Source organism: Triticum urartu, chromosome 5A (assembly GCF_056163025.1).
Source record: "Triticum urartu cultivar PI428250 chromosome 5A, HENAU_Tu73, whole genome shotgun sequence".
Classification (NCBI taxonomy): Eukaryota; Viridiplantae; Streptophyta; class Magnoliopsida; order Poales; family Poaceae; genus Triticum; species Triticum urartu.
Window position 1 is genome coordinate 233653834 of NC_141877.1, and position 15955 is coordinate 233669788.

Genomic DNA, 15955 nt, shown 5'->3' on the forward strand with positions numbered 1-15955 from the left:
CAAAGAATCAAACATTATATCTCAGGTACACCCATAAATGTTGAAACTAATATTATTCATTCCATAACACCGGAGGAGTACATAAAGGAAACATTCCAGAACGCTCCAGAACCCTAAAAAGGAATAGGTATGTTATACGGTAAGTAAACCGACTCCAGAAGTTTTCCAAAGTCAATTTTACTCAGTTTTGTATTATTTGAAAAATTAGGAAAATAAGAAGTAGTCCAAATAGCGCACGAGTAGGTGACAAGCTTTGGGGGCACACCCTACCCCCTGGGTGCGCCTCCTGAGCTTGTGGCCACCTCGTGTGCAATACATACACTATTTTCTCCCAGATTACTTGTTTTTCATGGTAAAAATTCATTATATAATCTCCCAAAGGTTTTGACCACCGTATCATGACAGTATCCTCTGTTCTTGTTTCGTGCTTTTTTTTTGACAGATCTAGATCGCCAAGGACAAGTTCTACGAGAAAGTCATCAACTCCTACCTCCCGGAGGTGATGAAACATCCTCAAACCATGGAGATGCGTGAGGGAGTGCTTCACATCCGAGATGTTCAAGGGCCAAGGTGGACTGGAAGCGTGGAGGCCAGGCTCGAAGCGGTGGAGGAGGAGGTCTTCAAGTGCCAAGGGATGGTGGAATGTGGACTCAATGCCAACCACTCCATGATCACAGAATTCACCGCGATCACAAGCTGGACAACAATAGTATGGGAGAGGCCATCTTCAAGCTTCATGAGAAAAATGAGCATCTCCAAGACCAAATCTATGACCCGCAAAACCAAAAATGTGAGTTTGAATACACATTTAAGAGGATGAGTTTGGCTGCAGATTTGAGGATTCCATAGACTCGTTCATCTTTTTACGATGGTGAGCCTATGTCTTGGAAGACGGAGGAGAAGCCTCCCACCTCCGAAGAAGGATACTTGAGTACATGGGTATGGGCACTCCCCTTGGCTTATGCCAAGCTTGGGGGATATCTCCTGGTATTGTACCTTCACATATTTAACTTTATCATTTATCTTAGTTCAATCCTTTTGGTTAAATTGTGATGTAGTAGAATAAAAGTTTTTAGTATGATCTAGTCTTTACGTTTTTGCTTCCTTATCTATCTATGTAATCGAGTGTGAGAGTTATATAATGAAGATTAGTTTTGAGTTGAGGGCTTTGCTTTCTTGCTTTGATCTTGGGAAAGAAAAAGAATAACAAGAAATAAAAAGATTATATAATAATCTTATGTAGAGTGATGATGATGCAGAGCATCTTTCCATCATCCCCATGGACCCTACACCAACACATCAAGCACCACATGGACCCATGATAAGAGCTCGAGCACGCACCATTGAAACCAAGGTGAACTCATTCCTACTCAAGAGCAATATGGATATAGGTGGAACTTGGATGCTACCTCACAAAAACATGTTTTGTATCATTAGGTACGAAGTCCAACACCACCAAGAGGCTAAAGGACACCCCAAAGAAGGAGGAGAAGTGCCCCAAGGCCTCAAGGAAGGAAAATGAGCTGAAGAAGATAAAGACAACACCTCCCAGGCAACCCCGTGCGAATAGACCCTCCAGACCCCGTGCCCACGGGCTACCCAGAGAGCTGCTCGAACTGAGACGCGCACCCTCGGGAGCATGGCCTCAGGACCCCGTGCGGACGGGCCCATCAGGATGGCCGGCCGAGACCTGCTGTTTGGGCCTCCTCTTTGTCCCCCTCTCCCACATACCTATATATTTCATACCTAGGGTCATGTTTAGGGTTAGCAAAGTATTGGATGGACACTGAGAGAGCTTTGCTCATCTTTCCACTTCCTCTTGGAGATCAAGACCTCCAAGGAGTAGGTCCACGTGGATTTCAAGACCTCCTCTTTGGAAAAGACTATCATCAGGACCTCACCTCCTTAGGAGCGGGAATAAACTTACCTTTGTGCTTGTTTCCTTGGATTATTCTTGTATACTTGTGGATCTCATGTGTTTTCTATTCTAGTAGATGTGTGATTGAGTTTTGTTTGAGTGAATTCCTCTCTTGTGTTCTTGTTGTTCATACTTCTCCCCCCTCCAAGTATGAAAAGATCTCACCTAGGGTTTGATGACCCACAAGTGTAGGGGATCTATCGTAGCCTTTTCGATAAGTGAGAGTGTCGAACCCAACGAGGAGCAGAAGGAAATGATAAGCGCTTTTCAGCAAGGTATTCTCTGCAAGCACTGAAATTATCGGTAACAAATAGTTTCGTGATAAGGTAATTTGCAACGAGTAACAAGTAATAAAGGTAAATAAGGTGCAGCAAGATGGCCCAATCCTTTTTGTAGAAAAGGACAAGCCTAGACAAACTCTTATATAAAGGAAAGCGCTCCCGAGGACACATAGGAATTACCTCAAGCTAGTTTTCATCACGCTCATATGATTCGCGTTCAGTACTTTGATAATTTGATATGTGGGTGGACCGGTGCTTGGGTACTGTCCTTCCTTGGACAAGCAACCACTTATGATTAACCCCTATTTCAAGCATCCGCAACTACAACAGAAGTATTAAGGTAAACCTAACCATAGCAAGAAACATATGGATCCAAATCAGCCCCTTACGAAGCAACGCATAAACTAGGTTTTAAGCTTGTGTCACTCTAGCAACCCATCATCTATTTATTACTTCCCAATGCCTTCCTCTAGGCCCAAGCAATGGTGAAGTGTCATATAGTCGACGTTCACATGACAACACTAGAGGAAAGACAACATACATCTCATCAAAATATCGAACGAATACCAAATTCACACGACTACTTATAGAAAGACTTCTCCCATGTCCTCAGGAACAAACGTAACTATTCACAAAGCATATTCATGTTCATAATCAGAGGGGTATTAATATGCATAATGGATCTGAACAGATGATCTTCCACCAAGTAAACCAACTAGATCAACTACAAGGAGTAATCAACACTACTAGCAACCCACAAGTACCAATCTGATGTTTGGATACAAAGATTGGATACAAGAGATGAACTAGGGTTTGAGATGAGAAGGTGCTAGTGAAGATGTTGATGGAGTTTGACCCCCTCCCGATGAGAGGATCGATGGTGATGATTTCCCCCTCCCGGAGGGAAGTTTCCCCGGTAGAACAGCTCCGCCGGAGCCCTAGATTGGTTCCGCCTCGTGGCGGCGGAGTTTCGTCCCGTGAGCTAGCTTATGATTTTTTCCTCGATGAAAGACCTCATATAGTAGAAGATGGGCATCAGAGGGCTGCCAGGGGGCCCACGAGGCAGGGGGCGCGCCCCCCACCCTCGTGGATGGTGGGTGGCCCCCCTCTGGTACTTCTTTCACCCAATAATTTTTATATATTCTAAAACTTGCTCCCGTGAAGTTTCAAGACTTTTGGAGTTATGCAGAATAGGTCTCTAATATTTGCTCCTTTTCAGCCCAGAATTCCAGCTGCCGGCATTCCCCCTCTTCATATAAACCTTGTAAAATTAGAGAGAATAGGCATACGTATTGTGACATAATGTATAATAACAGCCCATAATGCAATAAATATGGATATAAAAGCATGATGCAATATGGACGTATCAACTCCCCCAAGCTTAGACCTCGCTTGTCCTCAAGAGAAAGCCGATATCGAAAAATATGTCCACATGTTTAGAGATAGAGGAGTTGATAAAATACAATGCAGACATGAGGGAATCATGATCATTATTATAACAGCAACATATATATATATATATTGTCATATGACCTCTTATGCTAAAGTAACAATTCATCCACAGTTTCAAGTATGAATCATAAACTTTATTGAAAACTAACAAACTATAATCTCAGTCATTGAAGCAATTTCAATTTATCATAACATCAGGAAGAGTCAATATAAGAGCTTTTCAGCAAGTCTGCATACTCAACCATCATTTAGTCTTTCACGATTGCTAACACTCATGCGATATTTATGGTTATGAAGTTTTAGCCGGACACAGAGAAAGATAGGGGCTTATAGTTTTGCCTCCCAACTTTTTACCTCAAGGGTAATGTCAACAATAATAGTTCATGAGAACTCACATCCAATTAGCTATATATATATCAGGATCTTTCCAACACATTGTGCTTGCCAAAGGATAAAATGTAAAAAAGGAAAGGTGAAGATCACCATGACTCTTGTATGAAGTATAAGACAATAATAAAAGATAGGCCCTTCGCAGAGGGAAGCAGAGGTCGTCATGTGCTTTTATGGTTGGATGCACAAAATCTTAATGCGAAAGAACGTCACTTTATATTGTCACTTGTGATATGGACCTTTATTATGCAGTCCGTCGCTTTTATTTCTTCCACATCACAAGATCGTATAAAGCTTATTTTCTCCACACTAATAAATCATACTTATTTAGAGAGCAATTTTTATTGCTTGCAACGATGACAACTTACTTGAAGGATCTTGCTCAATCCATAGGTAGATATGGTGGACTCTCATGGCAAAACTGGGTTTAAGGATATTTGGAAGCACAAGTAGTATCTCTACTTGGTGCAAATAATTTGGCTAGCATGAGAGGGAAGGCAAGCTCAACATGTTGGATGATCCATGACAATATAATTTATCTCAGATGTAAGAAAACATAACCCATTACGTCGTCTTCCTTGTCCAACATCAACTCTTTAGCATGTCATATTTTAATGAGTGCTCACAATCATAAAAGATGTCCAAGATAGTATATTTATATGTGAAAACCTATCTTTCTTTATTACTTCCTATTAATTGCAATGATGACCAAAACTATGTTTGTCAACTCTCAACAACTTTTATTCATCATACTCTTTATATGTGAAGTCATTACTCTCCATAAGATCCATATGATCTCTTTATTTCTTTTTATTTCTTATCTTTTATTTTATTCCCTCAAGATCATAGCAAGATAATCAAGCCTTTGACTCAACACTAATCTTTATTGTCTATAGCTCACGGACTCGATTACATAGAAGGATCATAAAGCAAAACTATAAACTAGATCATACTAAAACTTTATTCTACTAGATCAAGATATTACCAAAAGGATCGAACTAAGAAAAATGGTAAAGATAAAAGTGTGATGGTGATACGATACCGGGGCACTCCTCCAAGATTGGCAGTTGCCAAGGGGAGTGCCCATACCCATGTGTTTATGTCTCCTTCCTCGGGGGTGGCGATGATGGAGTTGTTGATGATGTAGGCTTGTCATCCATCTTCCAAGGCATAGGCTCACCATCCTAGAAGGATGATCGAGTCTCCGGGATCCTCAAATCTGCAGCCAAACTCATCCTCTTGAATCTATATTCATACTCACAGTTTTGGTTTTGCAGGTCATAGATCTGGGCTTGGAGGCGCTCGATTTTCTCGTGAAGCTTGAAGATGGCCTCCCCAATGTTCTTGTCATCCAGCTTGTGGTTGTTGGTGAACTCCATGATCATTATATGATTGGAGTCGAGTCCATGTTCCACCATCTCCTGGAACTTGAAAACTTGCTGCTCCATTGCCTCGAGCCTTGTCTCCAAGCTTCCGGTCCTCCTTGGTCCCTCAATGTCATGGATGTGTAGCAACCCCTCACGCATCTCAATGGTTTGAGGGTGTTGCAGCACCTCTGCGAGGTAGGCGTTGATGACCTTCTCGAAGAACTTGTCCTTGGGGGCACTTGAAAAGACGCCATGGCTATCTAGATCTGTCAGAAGAACAACTCGAAACAAAGACATAAGATATTTGCGTGATACAGTGGTCAAAACCTTCGGGAGATTATATAATGAATTTTTACCGACCAAAAGAAGTATCGTGCAAGAAAACAGAGTCTGGAGAGCACACGAGGTGCCCATGAGGTAGGAGGGCGTGCCTAGGGGGTAGGGTGCGCCCTCCACCCTTGTGGAAGCCTCGTGTCCTTTCCGGACAACTTCTTATTTTCCTATTTTCTTAAATATTCCAAAACGGAGAAAATTGCCATTAGAACTGTTTTGGGGTCGGTTTACTTACCGTACCACGTACCTATTCCTTCGGAGTCTGAAACGTTCCAGAAAGTGTCCCTTATGTATTCCTCCGGGGTTACGGTTTCAATAACATTAGTGTCAACATTTATGGGATTACCAGAGATATAATGTTTGATTCTTTGACCGTTCACCACCCTCGGATTTGTGCCTTCGAAGTTGTTGATTTTTATGGCATCAGAACGGTAGACCTCCTCGATGACGTAAGGGCCTTACCATTTAGAGAGGAGTTTTCCTGCAGAAAATCTTAAACGAGAGTTGTATAATAATACATAATCACCTACGTTAAACTCTCGTATTTGTATCCTTTTATCATGCCATCTTTTAACATTTTCTTTAAACAGTTTGGCATTCTCATAGGCCTGGGTTCTCCATTCATCAAGTGAGCTAAGGTCAAAAAACCTCTTCTCACCGGCAAGTTTGAAATCATAATTGAGCTCTTTAATGGCCCAATATGCCTTATGTTCTAGTTCAAGAGGTAAGTGACTAGCTTTACTATAAACCATTTTATATGGAGACATACCCATAAGATTTTTATATGCAGTTCTATAGACCCATAATGCATCATCAAGTTTCTTGGACCAATTCTTTCTAGATCTATTAACAGTCTTTTACAAAATTAATTTAAGCTCTCTATTACTCAATTCTACTTGACCACTAGATTGTGGGTGATAAGGAGATGCAATTCTATGATTAACATCATATTTAGCAAGCATTTTACGAAAGGCACCATGAATAAAATGTGAACCACCATCAGTCACTAAGTATCTAGTAACTCCAACCTCGGAAAAATAACTTCTTTAAGGATCTTAATAGAGGTGTTATGATCAGCACTACTAATTGGAATAGCTTCTACCCACTTGGTAATGTAATCAAAAGCAACTAAAATATGTGTATACCCATTAGAGGAAGGAAACGGTCCCATATAATCAAAACCCCAAACATCAAATGGTTCAATAAAAAGTGAATAATTCATAGGCATTTCCCGACGTCTATTAATGTTACCAATTCTTTGACATTCATCACAAGACAAGACAAACTTACGGGCGTCCTTGAAGAGAGTAGGCTAATAAAAACCGGATTGCAATACCTTATGTGCAGTTCTATCTCCAGCATGGTGTCCTCCATAAGCCTCGGAGTGACACTTGCATAGGATCTGTTCCTATTCATGCTCAGGCACACAACGTCTAATAACACCATCTAGTCCTTCTTTATAAAGATGTGGGTCATCCCGAAAGTAATGTCTTAAATCATAGAAGAACTTTTTCTTTTGCTGGTATGTGAAACTAGGTGGTATAATTTAGCAATAATATAATTAGCATAATCAGCATACCATGGAGCAGTATGAGAAGCATTTATCACAACTAATTGTTCATCAGGAAAGCTATCATCAATAGGTAGTGGGTCATCAAGAACGTTCTCTAACCTAGACAAGTTGCCTGCAATGGGGTTCTCAGCTCCCTTTCTATCAATTATGTGCAAATCAAATTCTTGGAGCAAGAGAACCCATCTAATAAGTCTAGGTTTAGCATCTTTCTTTTCCATAATATATTTAATAGCAGCATGATCAGTGTGAACAGTTACTTTAGAATCAACAATATAAGGTCTGAACTTATCACAAGCAAACACAACTGCTAAAAATTCTTTTTTAGTAGTAGCATAGTTTATCTAGGCACTGTCTAGAGTTTTACTAGCATATTGAATAACATTTAATTTCTTATCAACTCTTTGTCCTAGAACAGCCCCTACAACATAATCACTAGCATCACTCATGATTTGAAATGGTAAATTCCAATCAGGGGGCTGGACAATAGGTGTAGAAATCAAAGCTTTCTTAAGTATTTCAAATGCTTCTAAACAATCATCATCAAAGACTAAAGGAACATCTTTTTGTAATAGATTAGTCAGAGGCCGAGAGATTTTAGAGAAGTCCTTAATGAACCTCCTATAAAAACCGGGATGGCAAAGGAAGCTTCTTATACCTTTAATGTTTGGGACATGACATATTTTCTATAGCATCAACCTTAGCTTTATCAACTTCAATACCTCTTTCAGAAATTTTATGCCCCAAGAAAATACCTTCATTAACCATAGAGTGGCACTTCTCCCAATTCACGACAAGATTCGTTTCTTCACATCTCTGCAAAAATCAGTCAAGGTTGCTTAAGAAATCACCAAAATAAGTTCCGTAAACGGTGAAATCATCCATGAAAACCTCAACAATATTTTCACAAAAGTCAGAGAATATAACAGTCATACATCTTTGAAAGGTAGCGGGTGCATTGCATAAACCAAAAGGCATACGTCTATAAGCAAAGGTACCGAAAGGGCAAGTGAAAGTTGTCTTTTCTTGATCCTCTTTTGACACAGGTATTTGAGAGAAACGAGAATAACCATATAGAAAGCAAAAATGTGTATGTTTGGATAATCTTTCTAGCATTTGATCAATGAAAGGTAAATGGTAATGATCCTTTTTAGTAGCTTAAATTTGCGGAACTCAATTACCATTCTATAATTTGTAACAATTCTTTGTGGGATCGGTTCATCTTTATCATTAGGAACAACAGTGATACCTCCCTTCTTAGGGACATAATGGACATGACTTACCCACTGACTATCAGCAACGGGATAAATTATAACTTCCTCTAGAAGCTTTAGTATTTCTTTTCTTATCACTTCTTTCATCTTAGGATTTAACCGTTATTGGTGATCAACAACTGGTTTCGTGTATTTATCCAATTTTATTTTGTGCTGGCATAGAGTGGGACTAATGCCCTTAAGATCATCAAGAGTATATCCAATAGTAGCACGGTGCTTCTTCAAAGTTTTCAATAATTTCTTTTCCTCATGCTCTGAAAGGTTAGCACTAATAATAACAGGATATATCTGTTTCTCATCAAGATAAGCATATTTAAGAGTATCAGGTAAAGGTTTCAGCTCAAACCCGGGATCACCCTTGGGTGGAGGAGGATCCCCTAGGATTTCAACAGGCGAGTTATGTTTCAAGATAGGTCCCTGTTTAAAGAATACTTCATCTATTTCCCTTCTTTCATTCATAAACATATCATTTTCATGGTCTAGCAAATATTGTTCTAAAGGATTAGTAGGAGGCACGGCAATAGAAGCAAGACCAATAATTTCATCTTTACTAGGCAATTCTTTATCATGGGGTTGTCTACGAAATTTAGCAAAATTAAATTCATGAGACATATCCCCTAAACCAATAGAAACAATATCCTCATTGCAGTCTATCTTAGCATTAACAGTATTCAAGAATGGTCTACCAAATATAATGGGACAAAAGACATCTTGTGGGGAACCAAGAACAAGAAAATCAGCAGGATATTTAACTATCCCACACAAGACTTCAACATCTCTAACAATCCCACCTGGGGAAATAGTGTCTCTATTGGCAAGCTTAATTGTAACATCAATCTCCTCTAACTCAGCAGGTGCAATATCATGCATAATTTATTTGTATAGGGAATGAGGTATTGCACTTTCACTAGCACCCATATCACATAAGCCATGATAGCAATGATCTCCTATTTTAACAAAAATAACATGCATGCCTACAACACGTCTATGTTTATTTTAGTATCGGGTCTAGCAATCCTTGCAGATTCATGACAGAAGTAAATAACATGCCCATCAATATTATCGGCCAAGAGATCTTTTACCATAGCAACACTAGGTTCAACTTTAATTTGCTCAGAGGGAGTAGGTGTTCTAGTATTACTCTTATGAAGCACAGTCGAAGCTTTAGCATGATCCTTTATTCTAACAGGCAAAGGTGGTTTCTCAATATAAGCAGTAGGAACAACATGATCATTATAAGTGATAGTCTTTTCTTCAACTTTAATAGGTGCAACTACTTTTACTTCAATGGGAGGACTATATTTTAACCACTTCTCCTTAGGGAGATCAACATGAGTAGCAAAGGATTCACAGAAAGAAGCTACTATCTCAGAGTCAAGTCCATATTTGGTGCTAAATTCACGGAAAGCATCGGTATCCATAAAAGATTTAACACAATAAAACTTAGGTGTTATACTTGACTCCTTACCTTCGTCGAGATGCCAATATTCAGAGTTGCGTTTAATTCTTTCCAATAAATCCCATTTGAATTCAATAGTCTTCATCATAAAAGATCTAGTACAAGAAGTATCGAGCATGGAGCGATTACTGATAGAAAGCCGAACATAAATTTTTTGAATAATCATTTCTTTTGAGATCTCATGATTGGGGCATGAATATAACATTGTCTTAAGCCTCACCCAAGATTGAGCGATGCTTTCTCCTTCGCGAGGCCAATATATATATATATATAAATTACGATCATGATGAACAAGATGCATAGGATAAAACTTCTGATGAAATTCCAATTTCAATCGGTTGTAGTTCCATGATCCCCTTTCATCACATAGCCTAAACCATTTCAATGCCTCTCCCTTCAAAGATAAATGTTAGAACTTCTTTTTGATAACATCCTCGGGCATACCTGCAAGCTTAAATAATCCACAAACTTCATCCACATAGAGTAGGTGCAAATCGGGATGTAATGTTCCATAAACTATGAAAGGATTAGCTAGTAGTTTCTCTATCATACCTGAAGGAATTTCAAAGTAAACATTTTAAATAGGTTCATTAGGTTGAGGAGAAACTCTTTTCTCTACTGGTCGGGGTGAAGACACCCCGAACAAGCCCCTCAAAGGATTATGTTCCATAGTAACAAGTGACAGTAAATTTCAGCACACTATATAAATTGTTCCTTACCAAATTCCACCTAGCAAAGGCGCCAGAAAAGAGTCTTGATGACCCACAAGTGTAGGGGATCTATCGTAGCCTTTTCGATAAGTGATAGTGTCGAACCCAACGAGGAGCAGAAGGAAATGATAAGCGGTTTTCAGCAAGGTATTCTCTGCAAGCACTGAAATTATCGGTAGCAGATAGTTTCGTGATAAGGTAATTTGCAATGAGTAGCAAGTAATAAAAGTAAATAAGGTGCAGCAAGATGTCCCAATCCTTTTTGTAGCAAAGGACAAGCCTGGACAAACTCTTATATAAAGTAAAGTGCTCCCGAGGACACATGGGAATTATCGTCAAGCTAGTTTTCCTCACGCTCATATGATTCGCGTTCGGTACTTTGATAATTTGATATGTGGGTGGACCGGTGCTTGGGTACTGTCCTTCCTTGGACAAGCATCCCACTTATGATTAACCCCTATTGCAAGCATCCGCAACTACAACAGAAGTATTAAGGTAAACCTAACCATAGCATGAAACATATGGATCCAAATCAGCCCCTTATGAAGCAACGTATAAACTTGGGTTTAAGCTTATGTCAGTCTAGCAACCCATCATCCATTTATTACTTCCCAATACCTTCCTCTAGGCCCAAGCAATGGTGAAGTGTCATGTAGTCGACGTTCACATGACACCACTAGAGGAAAGACAACATACATCTCATCAAAATATCTAACGAATACCAAATTCACATGACTACTTATAGCAAGACTTCTCCCATCTCCTCAGGAACAAACGTAACTACTCACAAAGCATATTCATGTTCATAATCAGAGGGGTATTAATATGCATAATGGATCTGAATATATGATCTTCCACCAAGTAAACCAACTAGCATCAACTACAAGGAGTAATCAACACTACTAGCAACCCACAGGTACCAATCTGAGGTTTGGATACAAAGATTGGATACAAGAGATGAACTAGGGTTTGAAATGAGATGGTGGTGGTGAAGATGTTGATGGAGATTGACCCCCTCCCGATGAGAGGATCGATGGTGATGATGATGGTGATGATTTCCCCCTCCCGGAGGGAAGTTTCCCCGGCAGAATAGCTCCGCCGAAGCCCTAGATTGGTTTCGCCTCGTGGTGGCGGAGTTTCGTCCCGTGAGCTAGCTTATGATTTTTTCCTCGACGAAAGACCTCATATAGAAGAAGATGGGCATCAAAGGGCTGCCAGGGGTCCCACGAGGCAGGGGCGCGCCTAGGGGGGTAGGGCGCGCCCCCACCCTCGTGGATGGTGGGTGGCCCCCCTTTGGCACTTCTTTCACCCAATATTTTTTATATATTCTAAAACTTGCTCCCGTGAAGTTTCAGGACTTTTGGTGTTGTGCAGAATAGGTCTGTAATATTTGCTCCTTTTCCAGCCCAGAATTCCAGCTGCCGGCATTCCCCCTCTTCATATAAACCTTGTAAAAAAGAGAGAATAGGCATAAGTATTGTGACATAATGTGTAATAGCAGCCCATAATGCAATAAATATGGATATAAAAGCATGATGCAAAATGGATGTATCAGGGTTTCACCCTAAAACATCTTGGTATCATGAGCCATGGTTGATTCAAATCTTGGAGTCCCTACCCCCATATTCCAGCCTAATTTTGTTGCTTTTTGTCCCAATTCAAAAATCCCCACCAAAAATAGTCCCAATTTTTTTCTTGCAATTTGTTGGATCTTGTGAGGTTTTGTTAATTTGATCCATGAATTTCGTGTTTGGCAAGTGGATCTACCCCTTACCCACCTCCCCCATCCTTCCCATCACCAATTTTGGCCGAATTTTTGAAATCTCCACGAATCCGAAGGTGTTCTTGCGCTCCCAGAACACCCCACACGCACGGGCCATCAGGACCCCGTGCTCATGGGCCCCAGTCCACAAGGGCCTCACTTACCCTGTGCGCATCGGACTTATAGAGCTGTTCGACCACTTCCACTTTTGCATCTTTTTGCCTTTCTTTCACCACCATTCGCTTTCCGCAGTTCTTCCCATTGCTATTTGAGCTTTGAGTTGTGGTTCCACGTGTCCTAAGGTGTTTCAGCTACTTAGGCACGAATTGACTTCATCATCACCGCCACTCATCATCGACTCGGACTCCACATCGACTTCGACCACCTCATCATCATACTACCATAAGCAAGGACGTTAACCTCGATGACATCTTAACAACTTACCTTTCCATCACCGTGATAGCTTCGAGCCTCTTTTGCGTTACTTACCCATCGAGACTAGCAAGTTGAGAATTGCCGGGCCATGCTTTTTGTGCATCCTTAGTGTTACGTCTCTCCCGTGCATATCACACTTGTTATCTCATATTTCGGTTCGAATATCAATGTCCCGGGAAACCACGGCCACCTATGGGACCAGGAGGCCCCTTGCTGGTTTGGCAGGGGGACGTCGCATTGCACAAAGAGCAGACGAGCGTGGGGCAGCACAACAGAGATCACACAGGCAGTTTACCCAGGTTCAGGCCGCCGTGAGGTGTAAAACCCTACTCCTGCTTTGGTGGATTGATGGTGGAAAGGTGGTGGTGGAGCGTAGTACACTTGCCCGATAAGGGTTGCCTCAGGGTGATGGTGACTACGCGCGTATGGGGGTGTGAGTTATCCAATCTTCTATCCCTTTCTATGGTTGCCATGGGCCTCCTTTTATAGATCAAGGGGTTACCACAATGTCAAAGTAGTCATTATGCACTGATAAGATAGCAAACAGTGCTATCATACCTAACTTTGCGGGCTGACAGGGCACATTAAATGCACCGCTCAATGTCACATTGTTGGTTGCCCGGCAAAGCTTGCCGGGCTATCTTTCCAGCTCTGCGCCTGCTCACTTGACACGTCATAGTACAAGTGTCATTTGTGGGTTTCTCCTATAGAAAATGGCTGCCACTTAGTCATTCTACGGCTTGACACCGCACTAATCAATGACGTGGGTCGTGGTGGAGTGGTTGGTGAGGTGGTCTTGCCTTCATGAGCCCTGGCAGGCCCTGTCGGGACGCCTTGGCTGTACGCTTCTAAGTGTGGCCTTGCCCCTTTCTGGGCTTGCCTGCCTAGCAAGGGAGGCCCTTCTCTTGATGATATCCTGCTTCTCTGGCTTGGTCTTGGTCCCTCTAATCTGCATGTTGATCCTTCGATGCTCTTGAATCTTTGTACTCTAGCTTGGTCTTGGCTTATCCGCGTACGAGTCAGGGGAAAGCATATACCCCTGTCTGTTTTCCCCGACATAAGCCCCCGGGCCTGAGCCATACATGTCGCGTGGCATGTTGGGTTAGCCCCCAAATAGTGTGCAGACACGTGACAGGGGTGGGCTGCGCACGCCCATTAGTCATGGCGACTAGTCAATCCAACGTCCACTTTGCGCAATTACTGCGCGTCGTGGGGTCGTGGGACTATTGTAGTTATGGTGAAACTATAACTTTCTAAAGCGTCGCTCCCCTGTTCTGCTTTACCCCCTTAAGAGCAGGGAAAAAACACAGCGGCACGATTCAAATGTCTCTTGCCCCGCTCTCCCATCTTCTTCCTCCGCAAGCCAAGCGACAGTTCCTTCTCCTGCTCTCCCCTCCGCCTTTGCCCTTCCCATCGAATCCCTCTCCCTTCCGCATTGCTGCCGCAGGAATGGGGAAGAAACCTATGGAGAAGAGGAAGCCGACGACCACGGCGAAGGAGGCTGCCGCCGAGGGAAGCAAGAGAGGGGCGGAGCTGAACAAGAAGCAGAGTGTAGATGTCGTCTTCATCCCATCGAACTTGAGTGGCCTAGTCCTTCAAGTGAGGTATGAGTATCTGTGGGGGAGGCCCGTCGAAAAAGGGCATGGAGTGCTCATAGTTTATGCGGCGGGGAAGGAAGATCCGCTGGATTCTTATCGATTCTTCTGTGCTTACTTCATGTGCGCCCTTTGTCCCCCCTTCTCCGAGTTCTTTGAGGCAGTCATGAATATCTATGGATTCCACCTCCTTGATTTTATGCGAAATGCAATGGCGACCATGGCCTTTTTCGCACATTTATGCGAGAATTTCGTTGGAGTGAGGCCCAATGTGGATCTGTTCCGGCATTACTTTGTTCTGCGGGTGGAGAGAAAAGTTAACTGCTCCTGAATCATAAGCTGGATGCCGTGTGTGGCGAGGAAGATCTGGGATTACCTCCCTAGGTACCTGGGCGAGAGATGGGATGAATGGAGAGGGGGTTGGTGCTGGATCCAGGATAAGGAAGCCCCCGAGTTCTGCAAAGCACGGAAGGAATGTGTCGAGCGCGGCAAGGATTGGAGCACCAAAGGCCTCTCTGAGGATAGGTTGCACCCGGCAATTAACAAGATCACCTGTTTGAGGACTGCCGGGTTAACCATTGAGCATGTGGGAGCAGACTTTCTTCTTCGCCGCATCTCGCCGTTGTGGGAAAGGGACATAACAACATGGTTGTATGGCGACGCTACGGATAGGATGCGGTTGCTCCCCGAGTTGGCCAATAACTTATCAGTTTATGGCCATGGCTGGCTGTGCGACGAGCTATTTGGTCGCTTTGAGTTGTTCAAGCTTCCGGCAACTGTCGTCCCTCTGCACATCAATTCTGCCCGAGACCAGATTCTGAAGTGGATGCCGGACTGCAATGCCGAAGGGGTAGCGAGCACCTGGTAGCTACCCACCCTGGACGAAGAACTCCAATGGTCGAACACCCTGGTGGAGAGGGCCACCGGGACTGAAACTGGAATGTATAAACACACCTCTACCACGGAGGTGGCGTATATCCTGAAGAGGGTCGAGGAGGACAAGGCCGCCCGCCTCATGGAAATGGAGAAGGCCACAAAGGCCGGGAAGGGCAAGGGCATTGCTGAGGATGGAAGTTCTTCCCACGACGGCAACAAGGCGAAAACCATGGAAGGAGCTGCCGGGGATAACTTTGCTAGGCTAGAGGCCCTAGCCAGGGAAGCAACGAAGCTTCAGGAGGAGGAGGAGGTTGGCATGGTGGCGAATCTTGATGAAGAGTGGCTTGCAGCTAGGCCACAAGCCCCCGAGCTAGACCCAAACCAGCGCACCCGCAGGCATGCCATTGTTCGTGGGGCGGCGACTTCCAACCCAGCACCAGCCGCCAAAAGGGTGGAGAAGACCACTACCAAGGCCAACAAGGCAAAGGCGTCATGCCGCCAGTCTCCCCGTCTTGCTCAGGCCAAGGCCTCAT